The sequence below is a fragment of the Delphinapterus leucas genome, chromosome 21 (assembly GCF_059928025.1).
Source record: "Delphinapterus leucas isolate spDelLeu-1000000601 "Yukka" chromosome 21, BTC_Dleu_Yukka2, whole genome shotgun sequence".
Lineage (NCBI taxonomy): Eukaryota > Metazoa > Chordata > Mammalia > Artiodactyla > Monodontidae > Delphinapterus > Delphinapterus leucas.
In genome coordinates this window covers 18144232-18165021 of record NC_143149.1, presented here as the reverse complement: position 1 = coordinate 18165021, position 20790 = coordinate 18144232, and the positions used below count along the sequence as shown (strand labels likewise).

The 20790-nt window shown below is 35.2% G+C and overlaps 1 long non-coding RNA gene across 1 annotated transcript in view; it reads right to left on the bottom strand.

The window, feature by feature from the left end:
• LOC149744434 (uncharacterized) overlaps nt 1-20790 on the bottom strand; it is a 224159-nt gene that overhangs the window by 151523 nt on the left and 51846 nt on the right. The window contains exon 2 of the long non-coding RNA XR_016391155.1: nt 1-20790. This exon is cut by the window's left edge and continues 13738 nt beyond it; it is cut by the window's right edge and continues 37920 nt beyond it. This is a non-coding gene — a long non-coding RNA (uncharacterized LOC149744434).

Here is a 20790-nt window from a genome sequence, read left to right as displayed (position 1 = left end):
TCTACTAAACATCAGTGAAAATATTCAGTGTTTCACCTGGAACTTGTAGTGTAGAAGAGGGGATAGGCATGAATGTGGCAGTTGCAATTAAACACAATTCCAGGCATTCCTCATTTTATTGTGCTTCATTTCACAGTGACTGTGTTTTTTTTACAAATTGAATGTTTGTACCAATCCTGCGTCAAGCGACTCTATCAGCACCATTTTTCCAACAGCATTATTTTTTAATTAAAGTATGTACATTGTTTTTTTTAGACATAATGCTATTCATACTTAATAGACTACAGTATAATGTAAACATAACTTTTGTATGTAATGGGAAACCAAAAAATTGTGTGACTTACTTTATTGCAATATTTACTTTATTGTGGTGGTCTGGAAATGAACCTGCAATATCTTCAAAATATGCCTACAGTGTAGTTTTCGAGATAAGTACATAGCAATAGAAGAACACATAGGCGGGACGTCTAAGCAACCTTTTAACATAAGGGTAGTTCCCTGCAAGGAAACTCTTAGTGAGGGATGTATGACTATTTTCAGAGGCTTGAAGATGTTACAGGCAGAAAAGATACAATAGCAAAGATTCAGATGCAAGGAGAACATCAGGAATACGAGTAGTCGTGAAGAACTTTAGGAAGTTTAGTAAATTAGATTGCATCCTGTAATCAAAACTGTGAGAAGTGAGGCCATCAGTGTTAGAGAGTAAATATTGATAGTACTTTGTATGTTAGGTTAATGAGTTTAGGTTTGTGCTGAGGGCAATAGGTAATAAGTGAGTATAAAGGAAGTTAGTTTCAGATTTGGATACTAAGAAAATTCACACTGGTTGGAGTGGGAAGAACAAATTGGAGAGGAATAAGTGTAGATAGAAAGGGAATACTTAGGAGGCTGTTGTACATGATACAGGTGATGATATATTGAGAGATAATGACAGTGTATTATAGAATGGTGACTTGAGAAATATTTGGAACCGTATTTGGTAAACTAAGTGATGCTGAATATGAAAGATAGGAAGGAATCAAGAACAATTCCAAGTTACGTTAGCTAATCTCAGAAATGCATATATGTGTGTGTATGTGTGTAACTATGTTTTAATATTTTACTATTAGCTGTTGCAGATGGGATACATTTTTACAGAAAATTTTAAAATCTTGTACAATAAATCTCTTTTCGAAATCAGCATCAAAGTTACATCTTCCTACCTTTTGAATGTGTATGTTCAATTTTATTACCAGGCAAAAGCACAACAAATGATCATGTGTTCCTTCTGGCACTGGATGCCAGCAAGCTCTGAGGTAAGGTGTGTTCTCAATTCCACTTATTTCTTTCTGCTTAATTGTCTTGAATAACTACCTGCACTCATTCTTTATCATTGTCATATATCCATAATCTCTTGCTTTTGTTTTTGACATATGTAAATGCTAACCTGATGCTGTAAAACGACTAGTACTAATTCCCTTTGCTGACAGTGTAATTAGGACGGAAAACAAGATTAGTATACTTAGAGTACAGTACTGATAAAATTAACACGAAGGTTTTATAAAATTTTAAAAGAATCAGGAATCAGAAAATCAAACAATGCAGAAAAATAAGACAAAGTTTTATGAGACTATTGATTAATTTCTAATATTTAGTCAGTCTGAGCTAAATAAATTTATTGTGAAACTGGTATTTGATAATTAGAGAAGGAAAAAATAAAAACCACTAGAAATAGAAATAAATAATTATAAAACAGCCCAAGCTTTTTAGAATGCTAATAGATGTTGTAGAGAATGTTTGGTCCTAAATTTAGTCAATATTTTGAACATTTAACCGTTAGGAATGATAATTTATTTGTCAAACTATTTCTTAAAACCATTATATACTTTCACAAATTGAGTGGAATTGGGATATATTTACAGCTTGAGATTCCTAACCTCTTTGAGTATGGATCTACAATATTAAGACCATTTAGAGGCATGCCTCAGTGATTGATACTCCTCGTGCAAGCCTCTGATTACTCAGAGACAGCCATAATATTCGGTCCAAAAGGAAAAGTCATCACTGGCCTCTGGCGACTCGACCCAGGACCTCAGTAAAAGAATGGAGGCAAAGATCGAAAAGATGCAAGAAATGTTTAACAAAGACCTAAAAGAATTAAAGAATAAACAAACAGAGATGAACAATACAATAACTGAAATGAAAACTACACTACAAGTAATCAATAGCAGAATAACTGAGGCAGAAGAACGGATAAGTGACCTGGAAGACAGAATGATGGAATTCACTGCTGCAGAACAGAATAAAGAAAAGAATGAAAAGAAATGAAGACAGCCTAAGAGACCTCTGGGACAACACTAAACACAACCACATTCGCATTATGGGGGTCCCAGAAGGAGAAGAGAGAGAGAAAGGACCCGAGAAAATATTTGAAGAGATTATAGTCGAAAACTTTCCTAACATGGGAAAGGAAGTAGCCACCCAACTCCAGGAAGCGTAGAGAGTCCCATACAGGATAAACCCAAGGAGAAACACACAAAGATACATAGTAATCAAATTGGAAAAAATTAAAGACAAAGAAAAATTATTGAAAGTATTATTCAGGTGAAGGACTGAATCCTAACTGTAATTAGGGTTATTTTCAGGGTGTACCCTGACTCTGTGCAATGGAGTAGTAAAACAAAGGACAGAGAGAACTGCAGATCCACATGTCCCATCATCATGGGGCCCATGGTTAAGCGGATTCACAACCCAAAGTGGACCCTAATAACAATCGGAAGATCCTATTGCTTCCTGCACCAAACCTGAGCTATGGGGATTATGGAACTCTGAATTATCATATGCTGTGAGAGGCAGAGAAGCTACAGCAGAGAGAACAAAGAAATGGGGACCTGATTTGCTTACTCATGGGAACATGAACTGAAAGGTGAGCTTAGCCCAACTGAGTATAGTCAATCCTTGAGGAAAAGAGAAAAAGAGAGGAGCCACGTACTTCCTGAGTCAAAAATCTATTCTTCCTCCTGCAGAAAAAAAGTTGGAGAGATGGAGCGGGCTCCCTGATGCTGACTTTCACTTTGGGTGGTGGCCTATAGGTTCAATGTTCACCCTGGTCCAGAAATATTCTCTGGATGCATCATGCAGGTCTCATTGCCTTAGGATATGGTTCAGTAGAACTATTCTATGTACCATACATTAACTGGACAAAGTTGATGGAGATAATTGAAAGTGAAACAGGCTTTCTGTTTCGAAACTGAGAGGAGGATATGCTTGCCCTTTGGGGGTGACTTGCAGAGGTGTTATTCAGAATGTCACTCTCAGAGTAACCTGGACGTCAATTTTCAATTCCAAATGTCCCTTCTCCCCCTCCTACAAACACATCCAGAGTCACTAAAAGAAGGCTGTGCTTGGAGAGATAGATGAAATAATACAAGTAGCTCTTGCCAAGAGATGAATAAGAAAGTATTATAGTATCCTCTAAGGTTCTGGAAAACAAGTTCTGTCATTAGGGGGAGAAAATCTGTTATTCACACTGTCATCAAACAAAATGAAATGTCACTCGAATTTCACATATATTAATGTGTTTTTATATACTCTCATGTTTCATGTTCTTTTCTGTTACTAAGTCTTACTAGTTTTTCCCCTTTGGAACATAAAAGTGCCAGGCGGTGATGTGTAGAGTTAGGGAAGGTATTTTCATACTCCAGTCCCTTCCCCATTTCTGCCTTTGGTGCAAGACTGGGATTGTCAACCAGGGCTGCAGAAGCTATTAATTATGCTGGCATCATTTGGGGATGATTTCACTGTGGAAAGACCTAGAGAAATATTAATGTAACATAGCAAATTTAAAATTAACATAACAAACTAATGTCTCCAAATTCTTTTGGTCTTGCATTACTGAGCCTCATATCAACTCTTACTGTTCTGGATGACACTTCATCCAATTTTATTTTTACATCCTGCATTTACGTTTTTACATCCCAAACCTCTCACCTATGGTACAGTGGAATTCATCCAATACAACAGAACAGTAATACTAAAAATAAAAAGCTACATTTACTTTCTACCTCCCTCTCCTTGAACTCAACCAAAAGACGTCCTATCTATTTCTGTTCTGAATTCCAAGTCCAACCCTGAACTTTTTAATTGGATAAAAAGTGCAGTTATGAGACAATGTGATGAATAATTGAAAAGTAAAGCAGAATTACCTCCTAATCACATTCATGAGATTTTACACATTTGCCCTATTAAGCCATAAACCAAATAACTAAGAGGTTACTCTCTTAATTGTTCTATGAAACCACTAAAATTCCAATCTTAATATTTTTATCTTATGTGAGAAAATACCAAAAAGTACAAAGGAGTAGAAATAGTCAGAAATAGAGGATTCGATTGAGCAGGACATCAAAATTACTTATAGAAAACTGCATTTTTTTTTTTTTTGAGAGAGAGAGATTTACTTTAAAAGAAAACTTCCAGGGAATGTGCCCTGTGCTTCACCTTGGGAGCTACTTCTAGCCCAAGTGCCCATATCATCAGTGTCTGCAATCCTGTGATCCCTGATGTCTAGAAATCATGATCCCGAAGCACTGAATGATCCCAAATCAAGAAAGAACAGTTAAATTACGTGTAGTATACTGTGTTAAGAAAAGAAAGTGTATTATTATTATATTTTATAATAGTTTTCAACCAGTATTGACATAGGAAAAAAGGGGGTTTTCTGGCTAACGAGAAAACTTCTATTCCCTGAGCATCCCAACTACCCGAGGGTGTATTATAAAGAGACTGCTGTTTCTAGACCATCAGGGTTAGCGTTACCTAACTTGCCAAGAAGGATCTAAACCAATCAAAGGAAAAGATCTTCCCTCCTACCATTAAATGTGATTTTTTTCATTCTTAGAAACAATAAAAAAGTCTGTATTACATAAAATCCCACATATATTAGAAAAAACAAATTATTAATTTCCAATCTTTCTATGTAATTGTTAGCTGCTCTTTGGGTCAATTAAATACTAAAACAATAAATTAAGATTGCTTTAGCAGAGAATAGATAGGTAAACAGTTGAAATAATACGGCAGGATGTTTCCATTCTGCTAGACTGCATGCTCTCATAATCCACAACACTGGATGTTTCAGGGGACACTTTCAAGTCCAACTATGGGAGTACTCAGTTTCTACTACCCTGGGTAAACCCGGCACCTACTGGTCAGAACTTCCAAAGGCCCAGCTCAGAATTAGAGGTCTATGTCAGACAGCAAGTGATATATTTTGGTAGGAAATGACCAATGAGAAAACTGCATTTTTACAGGAAAGCAGGAAGCACTAAAAGAATTGTGCTATGAGGAGTATAAAAAGTTCATTTGTCTGATATAAACAGAGTTCATCATTTCCCAAATCATTTTACAAATGTCTTCTACAGAGATGACTGGATGCTGTGTTTCTGAAATGAATTTTCTACCACTGCTGTGATTATACAGTGATTTTTTTTAAAGTGTCTGCAGATATTATGGCAATTCATTAGGAATGAAAGGATAAGAAAATGATTACCATCCTGCCTTTACCAAATAACAAAGCAGCAGGTAAGAAGAATCTCTCCACCTATCATTTCCATATCGCTCCCAATAGCACGGTCTAGCTTTTCAAGCTGTTTGACAAACAATATTGCAACTTCTCAGTGAGGCAGCCAAGATAATATTCAGAAAAAATGCATTTTCTAACCCTCACAGCAATACATTCAGTAGAAAATCATTAAATTCTAAAGTCATATTATATTTTGTGATGATTCCAGGCTTCTAAGAAGTTTGTAAGAGCTGGATAAACACCTTCAACCAATTATACCTTTGCAAACAACTTTTAAATAATGGTTTCACATTTATATTTTGAAATTTTAAAGTAATTGCTATTATAAAATTGGACTTATTAAAAATACAAATTTTCTTCTTTCTACAAAACTAAATAAATGTGATTTATGTGAAAGTGTTTCTATAACCTCCGAATACAAAATGTCTGCCCTCGAAAAATATCAGCATGTTTTACTATATGAGAGGAATCAATGAATTACAACAGATACTGTTGCCTTGACAAGTTCAAATGAACTGCTTATTCTGATTTGTAAAAAGAGGTGAGCTTTATACAAGTATGAAATGACATCAATTTTATTGACAGAAACATTCCAACCACTAGTTTACTAGCTCTCTTATTTAGTGCACATCAAAAGAGGGCTCGGGATCTTTATATTGAAGTTTTCATTACACAACCCTCCACACAACTTTTCTATTTGAAAAATAGAAATAATGAGACAAATGATAATGAGTTAAAGCATCCAGTATCTGAATATGCTGGGTTAGGCACAACCTTTTTACAGTGGGGGAAAATTACTGAAAGAAACAACAACTTTCAGTAACAACCAAATAGACCCATATTTTTCAAATAACTCAGAAAAAAATCAGCTTAGCCTCTTTTTACTAAATTCTTGCATAATGAAACATTGGTCAGTGAATTAATACTTTAGGAAAGGAAGGCATGATTCAAAATAGTTTCCAAAAGTTGTATTCGTATTGATTTCCTATTCAACTTTTTTTTTTTTTAAATATTTATTTATTTATTTTTGGCTGTGTTGGGTCTTCGTTTCTGTGTGAGGGCTTTCTCTAGTTGCGGCAAGCGGGGGCCACTTTTCATCGCGTTGCGGGGGCCTCTCACTATCACGGCCTCTCTTGTTGTGGAGCACAGGCTCCAGATGCGCAGGCTCAGTAGTTGTGGCTCACGAGCCTAGTTCCTCCGCGGCATGTGGGATCTTCCCAGACCAGGGCTCAAACCCGTGTCCCCTGCATTGGCAGGCAGATTCTCAACCACTACGCCACCAGGGAAGCTCCCTATTCAACTCTTATATTGAGCTACACTAGGCTCACCCTCCTAAGTGAATACTTCCTCAGGAAAACACACTGTTTTGTGCATGCCAAAATCATGTATTAGAAACTGTAGTCCCATCTTTCATTTCCACAGATATTTGTCTCTGAGGTACTGGGGCACTAATATATAGATGGGGTGAGTTTCAAATATTCTTCCTTCATCTTCCATAGCTCTTTGATATGTAGGCTTTCAGGTTTTCCATTTCAAAAAATGGTCTTAGGGAAGAGAATATAGGGCATGGGCTCTACAGTCTATCTCTGTAAAGTCAAGTATTTCTAACTGAATCAACCTACCAGGGCTCAAAATATTTCTCCCAGCCCTAACTTTTTTATTGACATTTAATAACCATCAAAATAAGGTGGTGTGTACTCAGAATACTGCTTAAGAAAAGTCTCTTCCATTGGGACAAAAACAAACACTATTTGCCTAACCTGGATTAGCTCTCTGTCCAGTGATCTCTGAAGTTGAAGACGAGATATGAGCTTTTTATTAGCAGCCTCTGTTCAACTGCCCATTGGAACCTTTAATCTCCATGAGCCCAAATTACAGAAATTGTCCCACAGAAATCATAACTTTGCCTGAGAGCTGAACTTTGCCCTGAGGAAAAGGATCTAGCCTGTTAATAAAATGGTAAACTGATAAAGTAATACAATCTCTGAAACAAAATTTAATGATTTTATGGTCATTTTCTTCAGTAAGATTTCTATATACTCAGAAACAACCTTATTCTTTTGTAAAACCGTAAAGAATTGAATTTTGTAAAAGCATAAAGTTTATGTTATGTTAAAAACATAGGCACTAAATTTTATAGCTGATTTAGCTAATTTATCCATGTCATTATATAAATGACAAATATTAAAGTCCAGAGAGTTGAAACGATTGTCCAAAGTCACAAAAAGTTAGAGAAGTAAGTGGTACATAATCCAGGTCTTCTAACACTTTGTTAACTCTTATTTGTGTTCTATTCAGTTTCCAAGCTGTGGACATTGGAGTCTTAACAGAACATTATGAAGAAGAAACTCTTTTCAAAGTAGCAACTTATACTTAAGGCACTAGGGAAATTTCTTGAGTAAAAAGAGGAAAATGCAGGAAAAATCTTTTTATTACCTGACAGCTTTTTAATTATTAAAAAAGAAACTGACTAGCAGTCTAGATAATCAGCCTTCTTTTTCTATAGTCGCTGGCTTAATTTTCTGCTAAATTTTACACTTGGCTTATCAATAGGACAATGACTAAACAGTGGAGATTTTTAAAATTAATTTTCTACTTTTGGATGTCCCCAAATTGGCATGGACTTAGAGCAGATTCCTCTGCTGATTTTCTTTTATTATTTTTTCTTTTTAAGAACAACTAAAGTACTGAAAAATTAGATTGTTCTTTCCATAGCTTCTTGCCTAAAATGAATTTCTTTCGATGTACAAACACATGGCAAAATTAATACCTGTAGCTAGAAAAGGTTTTTATTTTTGAGTCTTTCTATTAGAATAGTCAGATAATAGTCTCTTATTAATGTTTGTTTGGATGGATTTATTTGGCTTTCTCCTAACAGAATTTTTTTTTATTTTATAGTCTGTCTTTCAATCACATTTGTTTAATTTGATTGCATTGTAATGATAAAAGTTGGGATAAAATGAGTCAAACCAAATATGACTAAGTGTACAATCTGGACATAGTCTTACATCCAGATGTTCTCTATCCAAAATGCTAGAGAAAGTGAATTCTTCTACTGTTCTCTTCTCTCACTTAGGTAATTCTTAACCCTCTCTCATTCCCTGAGACGTATGTTTTTAAACCACTTTATTGAGGTATGGCTGGCATTCAAAAAGCTATGTATACAACTTGATACCATAAACATATCCCTCACCTCTAAAAGTTTCCTCCTGCTCCCTTTCTATATTATTATTATTATTACTTTTTGTGACAAGAATTCAACTGAAGTTCCACCATTTTAGTGAAATTTTTAAGTACACAGTACAGTATTGTTAACTGGAAGCACTGTGCTGTGCAGTACATCTCTGGGACTTATTCATCTTGTATAACTGAAACTTGGTACCCTTTAAAATGTCCCCATTTCCTTCTCCTCTTAGCCCTGCCAACCATCATTCTACTCTCTGATTCTTTGATTTTGATTATTTTAGATTTCTCATACAAGTGGTATCATGCAGTATTTGTCCTTCTGTGACTAGCTCATTTCACTTAGCATGACATCCTCCAGGTTTATCCATGTTGTGGCAAATGGCAGGGTTTCATCCTTTTTGAAGACTGAATAATATTCAATTCTATGTATATACCACGTTTTTTTCATCCATACATCCATCTGTTGATGGACATTTAGATTGCTTCCATATTTTGGTTATTGTAAATAATGCTGCAGTGAATATGGGAGTGAAGATATCTCTTTGAGATTCTGATTTCAATTCCTCTGGATATATATCAAAAAGTGGGGTTACTGGATCATACAGTAGTTTTATTTTTAATTTTTGAGGATCCGCCACACTATTTTTCATTGTGACTACACCAATTTACATTGCCACCAACAGTGAGAATTCCCTTTTCTCCACATCTTTGTCAACACTTATCTTTGGGGTTTTTTGTTTTGTTTTGTTTTAATAATAGCCATCCTTACAAGTGTGAGGTGATATTTCTTTGTGGCTTTGATTTGCATTTCCCTAATGATTAGTAACATTGATCACCTTTTCACATACCTATTGGCTATTTGTATGCCTTCTTAGGAGAAATATCTGTTCAGTTCTTTGCTCAGCTGGACAGTTATATCATACACAAAAATCAACAAAAAATGGATTAAAGACTTCAATGCAAGATCTGAAACTATAAAACTCCTAGAAGAAAACATAGGGGAGGGACTTCCCTCATGGTGCAGTGGTTAAGACTCCACCTGCCAATGCAGGGGACACGGGTTGGATCCCTGGTCCAGGAAGATCCCACATGCCATGGAGCAACTAAGCCCATGCACCACAACTACTGAGCCTGCATTCTAGAACCCACATGCCACAACTACTTAGCCTGCATGCCACAACTACTGAAGCCTGTGCACCTAGAGCCCATGTTCTGCAACAAGAGAAGCCATCGCAATGAGAAGCAGGTACACTGCAATGAAGAGTAGCCCCCACTGGCCGTGATGAGAGAAAGCCCACGTGCAGCAGCAAAGACCCAATGCAGCCAAAAATAAATAAATAAATAAATTTTAAAAAAAACATAGGGGAAAATCTTCTTGACATTGGTCTGGGCAATGATGTCTTAGATATAACACCAGAAGCACAGGGGACAGAAGCAAAAGTAGATGAGTGGGACTACAACAAACTGAAAATCTTCTACACAGCAAAGGAAGCAATCAACGAGATGAAAAAGCAACCTGAGACACTTTCAGGGGATCTATGATCTCAAAATTGTTTTTGTAATAATATCAAAAAATTATTTGCCTTTTTCAGTGTGTTTGTGCACTGATGATGCAAAGGAACAGTGGGTAAAACTACTGAAGCCATATCATAAATCAGGGTTGTGGCAGCAAACTGTCATAATAGTTGTTTTCTTCACCTCCACACACTCACAAAAATATAAAATAACATAGGGTAAAATGCCAATTTCACTTAAGTATATTTGTGGTGATATTTATCAGTAAAATATTAATACCTTTGTTAAATTTTAACACATGTATTTTAATATTCTGTGTGATAAAATGGAAGTGTGTGTAAAGCACTTATGCTACAATGCTTGTAGGATGACTGTCTCCAGGGAAAGCACTTACGTGATACTTAAGTTGCAGGCTGAAGCAGCCAATTTTTTCACAGAAAAAAATTTTACTTGGGAAAAACACTGATAAAATACTGTGGTTATTCAAATTGTACATTTGGCAGACATTTTCTTGAAAACAAAGCAAACCTGTCATTTGTGTCAGTCACTTTGAAGTCACCTTCCCAATATTTAAAGACTCTTCTGATGGATGGGTAGTGATTTTTTTAGTATTTTTTAAAAATTTTATGTAACGAAATGTGTCAATATTTAGAAGATACATAACTCAGTAAACCAATACTTTCTAAATGTCCAGTGCATGATGTTACAAATCATACTTGGTTAAAAATTGCCATTCACAGTGCAAGATAACACAGTAGACTTTAATGTAACAGAATACAAAAAGATCATTGATACGTATTCCTATTTCACATTATAACTAGGCTTTAAGGAGCTACCACATGGATAGTTTTGGTGTAGTCTCAAATGAGAATATACAAAATGAATTTAAAAGTCTACTAAAACATTCCTTCTTTTACTTACATAACTCCATGAAGGCAGATTTTCTTCATATATTTTAGCCAAAAACAACATATTTTACTAGATTTAATACAGAAGCAGATAGAATTCAGCTAACTTTTATTACTCTACACATTAAAGAGATTTTCACACTTGTAAAACAGTGCAACTCTTCTCACTATTTCTTTGTCTAGAAATAAAGTTATTTTTGTAAATATAGGCCAAAAAAAAAAAGCACTCCTTCCTGTGGCTGTAAAATACTCCACTTCATATCTGTTGCTCAAAACCACCCAGTCTCACAATCAATGAGTCAGGAAAATGACAGAAATAATAATTTAAAACTAATATATACAGTCAGCCTGCTTAAGGTCTTACATTATATTGCTAACGGCACCAAGAAGAGAAAGTAACCTACTATTTAATATTCCTATACTATATTTTAGTAAGGAAAAATAAAATTGCCCTCTTTCAAGGATGAATAACCACTAAAAACCATAAAACCATAGCAGTATAAAATAATGATGGCATATTAGAGCTAGAAGACAAGTTTACTTAAAATAAACTTACTCAGATCAGAAATGACAGAGTAAGAATCTTCAAAAATCCTCTCCTCTATAAAAGCAAAGAGAAACTGGCAAAAATGGTCAGAAATGACTTTTTTAAAACTCTAGAAATTAACAAAAGCTTGCACCAATCAACAGAGCATTTCTACACAAAAATGTATGATTCAGTAAGGAGAGAGATTTTTGTGACATTTTCAATTATCCTAATCCCATCCCCTTCTTCCCAATCTATTATAACCTCTAAAATTCACAGCCACCACTTATGGTGAAAACCAGCAGCCTAATAAATACGAGGGGTCAGACCATGGTTGGAGCACTTTTAAATCCCCATTTTTAAGCAATTTTTATTATATTTCCTGACCAGCAAGTCCCTAGAAAAACCTATTTATAAGCCTTGTCTTTATGTAACCTCACAGAGAACTCACCCATTGCAAAGAGTCTTTTCCCTGGGAACATTTGTTGAAAATAATCAGTGGCAATTATTTTACATTGCAGTTTCCTTGTACAGTGATAACAACAAACCAACAAAAAAACATAAAAGAAAAATCTGGAAAATAAAACAACCATAAGAGGCTTTGGAAATTTCAGGTACGTTCCTGAGAATGTAGAAGACCACACACATATACAGGGCTGTGAATAAAATAAAAATAAAAAAAAAAAGAAAAAACCTGAGAAGGCCCAAACCTATCATTTCTGGCTAGCCAAGAGGTTCTTCACAACAAAGTGAAGGCTAAGGCAGAACCGTAAACTGCTTCTTTGAATGTTGATACAGAGAGCACTTCAACAAGATTAGGAGATGGATCATTTCCAGGAATTTAAAGAAATAAATGCCTGGTCATTTGCTGACCACTAAGCTAGTTAAGCAGTGACCTCACTGGCCACTCATGAGAAGGACACTAGACACCACAGAATTAGTTCAATAAGGTTGCTAAACAAAATTTTAAAAAGCAACAATAAAAACAAGCACTAAGACAACAAACCCTGGGGAGGAATAAGAATCTGATTTTCTGAGTTGCCATTTTATATAAAATAAACAGTTTTCAAAAAATAAATTATGAGACAAAGAAAAAAAGTCAATAGAAACTGTCTCTGAGGAAGCCCAGACATTAAACATACTAAACAAATTCTTAAAATCAACAATTTTAAATGTGTTCAAAGAACTAAACTCAGTATAAAACACTAAAGGAAAGTATGAGAATCATGTCTCACCGAATAGAGAACATCAATAAAGAGACAGAAATTACTAAAAAGAAACTAATAGAAATTTTGCAGTTAAAAAGTACAATAACTAAAGAGAAAATGTGACTGGATGGACTCAACAGCAGAAACATCAGATTCTAACAGGCAGAAAAAAAAATAAGTAAACTTGAAAATAGGTAAAATGAGATTATCCAGTCTAAGGAGAAAAAAAATGAAGAAAAGTAAACAAGGCCTTAGAGACCTGTAGGACAATCAAGGATACTGCCTATGCATAATGGGAATCCAATAAGGAGAGAAGAGGGATAGAAAGGGACAGAAAGAATATTTGAAGAAATAATAGAAGAAAACTGTCCAAATTTATGAAAAATGTTAATACACATCCACAAAGCTTCAAAAAAAATACCCTCAAAGTGGGAAAAACTCAAGGATATCTACACTAACACACCTCATAATCATAAACTGTTGAAAGACAAAGAGAGATTCCTTAAAGAAACAAAAGAGAAGTGACTCGTCACATACAAAGCATCCTCAGTAAGATTAACAGCTGATTTCTTATCATAAATCATCAAGATAAAAGAAAGTGGTATAAAACATTCAAGGCACTGAAAGGAAAGGGATATCAACCAAGAAAAAAATTTTTAATTAATTAATTAATTTAAAAAAATTTTTGGCTGTGTTGGATCTTCACTGCAGCACGCAGGCTTTCTCTCATTGCAGCGAATGGAAGCTACTCTTCATTGCAGTGCGTGGGAACATTTTCTCATTGTGGTGGCTTCTCTTGTTGCACAGCACGGGCTCTAGGCACGTGGGCTTCAGTAGTTGTGGCTCACAGGCTCTAGAGCACAGGCTCAGTAGTGGTGGAGCACAGGCTTAGTTCCTCCGTGGCATGTGGGAGCATCCCAGACCAGGGCTCAAACACATGTCCCCTGCATTGGCATGTGGATTCTTAACCATTGTGCCACCAGGGAAGTCCAACCAAAAATTTTATAACCAACAAAACTGTTTTATGAAAATAAAAGAGAAATTAAGGTAATGCTAGATAAAAAAAAACTAAGAAAATCTGTGACTAGCAGACTGTCCTACAAGAAATACCAAAGGGAGTCCTTTAAACTGTAATGAAAGAATATTATATAATAACTAAAATCTACATAAAGAAATAAAGAGTATTGGTAATGAGAACTACATAGGCAAATATAAAAGAAAACATAAATATATATTTTCTTTGTTACACTTTTTTTCCTCTAATCTGATTTAAAAGACAACTGCATAAAGGAATAATTATAAATCTATATTGATTGTAATATGGTGTATAAAGACGTAATTTGTATAACAATGCAGCACAAAGAAAGAGGAAGGAATACAGCCTATACAGTAGCAAAGTTTTTGTATATTATGAATTTAAGTTGTTATTAATCCAAATTAAAGATTGTTTTAAATTAAGATATTACTGTAATCTGCATGGCAACCAGTGGGAAAATAACCCAAAAAATATAGTAAAAATATGATAAGGGAGATACCCTCATCCACCAGAGGGCACATGGTAGAAGCAAGAAGAACTACAGTCCTGCAGCCTGTGGAACAAAAACCACATTCACAGAAAGACAGACAAGATGAAAAGGCAGAGGGCTATATACCAGATGAAAGAACAAGATAAAACCCCAGAAAAACAACTAAATGAAGTGGAGATAGGCACCTTCCAGAAAAAGAATTCAGAATAATGATAGTGAAGAAGATCCAGGACCTCGGAAAAACAATGGAGGCAAAGATGGAGAATATGCAAGAAATGTTTAACAAAGACCTAGAAGAATTAAAGAACAAACAAACAGAGATGAACAATACAATAACTGAAATGAAAACTAAACTAGAAGGAAATCAATAGCAAAATAACTGAGGTAGAAGAACGGATAAGTGACCTGGAAGACAGAATGGTGGAATTCACTGCTGCGGAACAGAATAAAGAAAAAAGAATGAAAAGAAATGAAGACAGCCTAAGACACCTCTGGGACAAGATTAAACGCAACAACATTCGCATTACAAGGGTCCCAGAAGGAGGAGAGAGAGAGAAAGGACCAGAGAAAATATTTGAAGAGATTATAGTCGAAAACTTCCCTAACATGGGAAAGCAAATAGTAATCAAATTGGCAAAAATTAAAGACAAAGAAAAATTATTGAAAGCAGCAAGGGAAACATACATACAAATAACATACAAGGGAACTCCCATAAGGTTAACAGCTGATTTCTCAGAAGAAACTCTACAAGCCAGAAATGAGTGGCATGATATACTGAAAGTAATAAAAGGGAAGAACCTACAACCAAGATTACTCTACACAGCAAGGATCTCATTCAGATTTGATGGAGAAATCAAAAGCTTTACAGATAAGCAAAAACTAAGAGAATTCAGCACCACCAAACCAGCTCTACAACAAATGCTAAAGGAAATTCTCTAACTGGGAAACACAAGAGAAGAAAAGGACCTACAAAAACAAACCCAAAACAATTAAGAAAATGATCATAGGAACATACATATCGATAATTACCTTAAACATGAATGGATTAAATGCTCCAACCAAAAGACACAGGCTTGCCGAATGGATACAAAAACAATACCCATATATATGCTGTCTGCAAGAGACCCACTTCAGACCTAGGGACACATACAGACTGAAAGTGAGGGTAATGGAAAAAGATATTCCATGCAAATGGAAATCAAAAGAAAGCTGGAGTAGCTATACTCATATCACAAAAAATAGAGTTTAAAATAAAGAATATACAAGAGACAAGGAAGGACACTACATAATGATCAAGGGATCAATCCAAGAAGAAGATATAAAAATTATAAATACATATGCACCCAACGTAGGAGCACCTCAATACATAAGGCAACTGCTAACAGCTATAAAAGAGGAAATCGACAGTAACACAGTAATAGTGGGGGACTTTAACACCTCACTTACACCAATGGACAGATCATCCAAAATGAAAATAAATAAGGAAACAGAAGCTTTAAATGACAGAATAGACCAGATAGATTTAACTGATATTTATAGGACATTCCATCCTAAAACAGCAGGTTACAGTCTCTTCTCAAGTGCACACGGAAAAATCTCCAGTATATATCACATCTTGGGTCACAAATCAGGCCTCAGAAAATTTAAGAAAATTGAAATCATATCAAGCATCTTTTCGGACCACAACGCTATGAGATTAGAAATGAATGACAGGGAAAAAAAGCGTAAAAAACACAAACACATGGAGGCTAAATACGTTACTAAATAACCAAGAGGTCACTGAAAGAATCAAAAAGGAAATCAAAAAATTCCTAGACACAAATGACAATGAAAACACGACGATCCAAAACCTATGGGAGGCAGCAAAAGCAGTTCTATGAGAGAAGATTATAGCTATACAAGCCTACCTCAAGAAACAAAAATCTCAAGTAAACAATCTAACCTTACACCTAAAGGAACTAGAGAAAGAAGAACACACAAAACCAAAAGTTAGCAGAAGGAAAGAAATCATAAAGATCAGAACAGAAATAAATGAAATACAAACAAAGAAAACAATAGCAAAGATCAATAAAACTAAAGGCTGGTTCTTTGAGAAGATAAACAAAATTAATAAACCATTAGCCAGATTCATCAAGAAAAAGAGGGAGAGGGCTTCCCTGGTGGCGCAGTGGTTGAGAGTCTGCCTGCTGATGCAGGGGACATGGGTTCGTGCCCCGGTCCAGGAAGAACCCACATGCCACGGAGCGGCTGGGCCCGTGAGCCATGGCCACTGAGCCTGTGCATCAGAAGCCTGTGCGTCCAGAGCCTGTACTCCACAATGGGAAAGACCACAACAGTGAGAGGCCAACGTACCGGAAAAAAAAAAAAAAGGAAAAAGAGAGAGCGGACTCAAATCAATAAGATTAGAAATGAAAAAGGGGAAGTTACAACAGACACCGCAGAAATATAAAGCATCCTAAGAGACTACCACAAGCAACTCTATGCCAATAAAATGGACAACCTGGAAGAAATGGACAAATTCTTAGAAAGGAATAACATTCCAAGACTGAACCAGGAAGAAACAGAAAATATGAACAGACCAATCACAAGTAATGAAATTGAAACTCTGATTTAAAATCTTCAAACAAACAAAAGTCCAGGACCAGATGGCTTCACAGTGGAATTCTATCAAACATTTAGAGAATCACTAACACCCATCCTTCTCAAACTCTTCCAAAAAATTGCAGAGGAAGGAACACTCCCAAACTCATTCTATGAGGCCACCATCACCCTGATACCAAAACCTGACAAAGATACTACAAAAAAAGAAAATTACAGACCAATATCATTGATGAATATAGAAAATTCTCAACAAAATGTTAGCAAACAGCATTCAACAACACATTAAAAGGATCATACACCACGGTCAAGTGGGATTTATCCCAGGGATGCAAGGATTCTACAAAATACGCAAATCAATGAATGTGATACACCATATTAACAAATTGAAGAAGAAAAACCATATGATCATCTCAATAGATGCAGAAAAAGCTTCTGACAAAATTCAACACCCATTTATGATAAAAACTCTCTAGAAAGTGGGCATAGAGGGAACCTACCTCAACATAATAAAGGCCATATATGACAAACCCACAGCAAACATCATTCTCAATGGTGAAAAACTGAGAGCATTTCCTCTAAGATCAGGAACAAGACAAGATGTCCACTCTCACCACTATTATTCAACAAAGTTTTGGAAGTCCTAGCCATGGCAATCAGAGAAGAAAAAGAAATAAAAGGAATACAAATTGGAGAAGACGAAGTAAAACTGTCACTGTTTGCAGATGACATGATACTATACATAGAGAATCCTAAAAATGCCACCAGAAAGCTACTAGAGCTAATCAATGAATTTGGTTAAGTTGCAGGATACAAAATTATACACAGAAATCTCTTGCATTCCTATACACTAATTATGAAAAATATGAAAGAGAAATTAAGGAAACACTGCCATTTACCATTGCAACAAAAAGAATAAAATACCTAGGAATAAACCTGTCTTGGGAGACAAAGGACCTGTATGCAGAAAACTATAAGACACTGATGAAAGAAATTAAAGATGATACCAACAGATGGAGAGATATACCATGTTCTTGGATTGGAAGAATCAATATTGTGAAAATGACTATACTACCCAAAGCAATCTACAGATTCAATGCAATCCCTATCATATTACCAATGGCATTTCTTACGGAACTAGAACAAAAAATCTTAAAATTTGTATGGAAACACAAAAGACCCCAAATAGCCAAAGCAATACTGAGGGAAAAAAACAGAGCTGGAGGAATCAGACTCCCTGACTTCAGACTATACTACAAAGCTACAGTAATCAAGACAGTATGGTACTGACACAAAAACAGAAACATAGATCAATGAAACAAGATAGAAAGCCCAGAGATAAATCCACACACCTATGGTCAACTAATCTATGACAAAGGAGGCAAAGATATACAATGGAGAAGAGACAGTCTCTTCAGTAAGTGGTGCTGGGAAAACTGGACAGCTACATGTAAAAGAATGAAATTAGAACACTCCCTAACACTATACACGAAAATAAACTCAAAATGGATTTGAGACCTAAATGTAAGACCAGACACTATAAAACTCTTAGAGGAAAACATAGGAAGAACACTCTTTGACATAAATCAAAGCAAGATCTTTTTTGATCCACCTCCTACAGTAATGGAAATAAAACCAAAAATAAACAAATGGGACCTAATGAAACTTCAAAGCTTTTGCACAGCAAAGGAAACCATAAACAAGACAAAAAGAGAACCCTCAGAATGGGAGAAAATATTTGCAAATGAATCAGTGGACAAAGGATTAATCTCCAAAATATATATAAAGCTCATGCAGCTCAATATTAAGAAAACAAACAACCCAACCCAAAAATGGGCAGAAGACCTAAATAGACATTTCTCCAAAGAAGACATACAGATGGCCAAGAAACACATGAAAAGCTGCTCAACATCACTAATTATTAGAGAAATGCAAATCAAAACTACAATGAGATATCACCTCACACCAGTTAGAATGGGCATCATCAGAAAATCTACAAACCACAAAAGCTGAAGAGGGTGCGGAGAAAAGGGAACCCTCTTGCACTGTTGGTGGGGATGGAAATTGATAAAGCCACTATGGAGAACAGTATGGAGGTTCCTTAAAAAACTAAAAATAGATTTACCATATGATCCAGCAGTCCCACTACAGGGCATATACCCTGAGAAAACCATAATTCAAAAAGACACATGCACCCCAATGTTCCTTGCAGCACTATTTACAATAGCCAGGTCATGAAAGCAACCTAAATGCCCATCGACAGATGAATGGATAAAGAAGTTGTGGTACATATATACAATGGAATATTACTCAGCCATAAAAAGGAATGAAATTGGGTCATTTGTAGAGACGTGGATGGATCTAGAGACTGTCATACAGAGTGAAGCAAGTCAGAAAGAGAAAAACAAATATCATATATTAACGCATGTATGTGGAACCTAGAAAAATGGTACAGATGAGCCAGTTTGCAGGGCAGAAGTTGAGACACAGATGTAGAGAACAGACATATGGACACCAAGGGGGGAAAACTGTGGTGGGGTGGGGATGGTGGTGTGCTGAATTGGGTGATTGGGATTGACATGTGTACACTGATGTGTGTAAAATTGATGACTAATAAGAACATGAAGTATAAAAAAACAAACAAAGAAAACAACTAAGACTAAACTTTCATTGGGTTATTTGTATGGAAATATGTTAATATAAATGTTTCAGACATTACATGAAATTTCTAAAAATCTTATATGTTCTTGTATAATGTTAAAAGTCTTAATTCTAGTTATTACTTTAAAATGTATATCTCAGAAATAACTAAAAATGTATGATAAGGGAATTAATATGGTAAACTAAAATATGTATTTAACACAAAAGAAGGAATTAGTGGGAGAACAGAATGACAAAAAAGACATAAAAGATATAGAAAACAAATAGCAAAGTGGTCAATGTAAATCCTACCTATCAATAATTACATTAAAGGGTAAAAAATTCTAATCAAAACACTGAGATTGGAAAAATGGATAGAATAAGCATCATGATACTCTATGCTGTCTACAGAGACACACTTTAATCAAAGACACAAATATCCTGAAAGTAAAGGAATGGAAAAAAGATATACTCTGCAAACAGTAAACAAAAGCAGCTAGATTTGATATACTAATATCATAAATAGAACACTTTAAGTCAAAGGTGTTATAAAGACAAATGATATTATATATTGATAGAAAGGTCAATCCCTCAAGAAGATATACAATTATAAACATATATGTGCACCTTAAAACAGAGCTCCAAAATACTTGAAGCAGAAACTGACAAAACTGAAGGAATAAATAGATGACCACAATAATAGTTGGAGACTTCAATACCCTACTTTCAATAATGCATATAACAACAAGGGAGAAGATCAACAAGGAAATAGAAGGCTTGAGCAACATTATAATTAGACCAACTAGCCTTAATAGACATCCATATGCTATTTCAACCAACAGCCAAATACACATTCTTTGCAAGTGAACATGGAACAGAATAGACCATATGTTAGGCCATAAAACAAGTCTCAATAAATTTAAAAGCATTAAAATATACACAGTACAGCTTCTGATCATAATGAAATTAAACTGGAAATCAGTGAAGATTGAATTCTGGGACATTCACACATATGTGAATATTAAGCAACATGATCCCAAATAATCCATAGGTCAAAGAATAAATCACAAGGGAAATGAGAAAATACTTTGAGATGAATAAAAATGAACACAAAGATACCAAATTT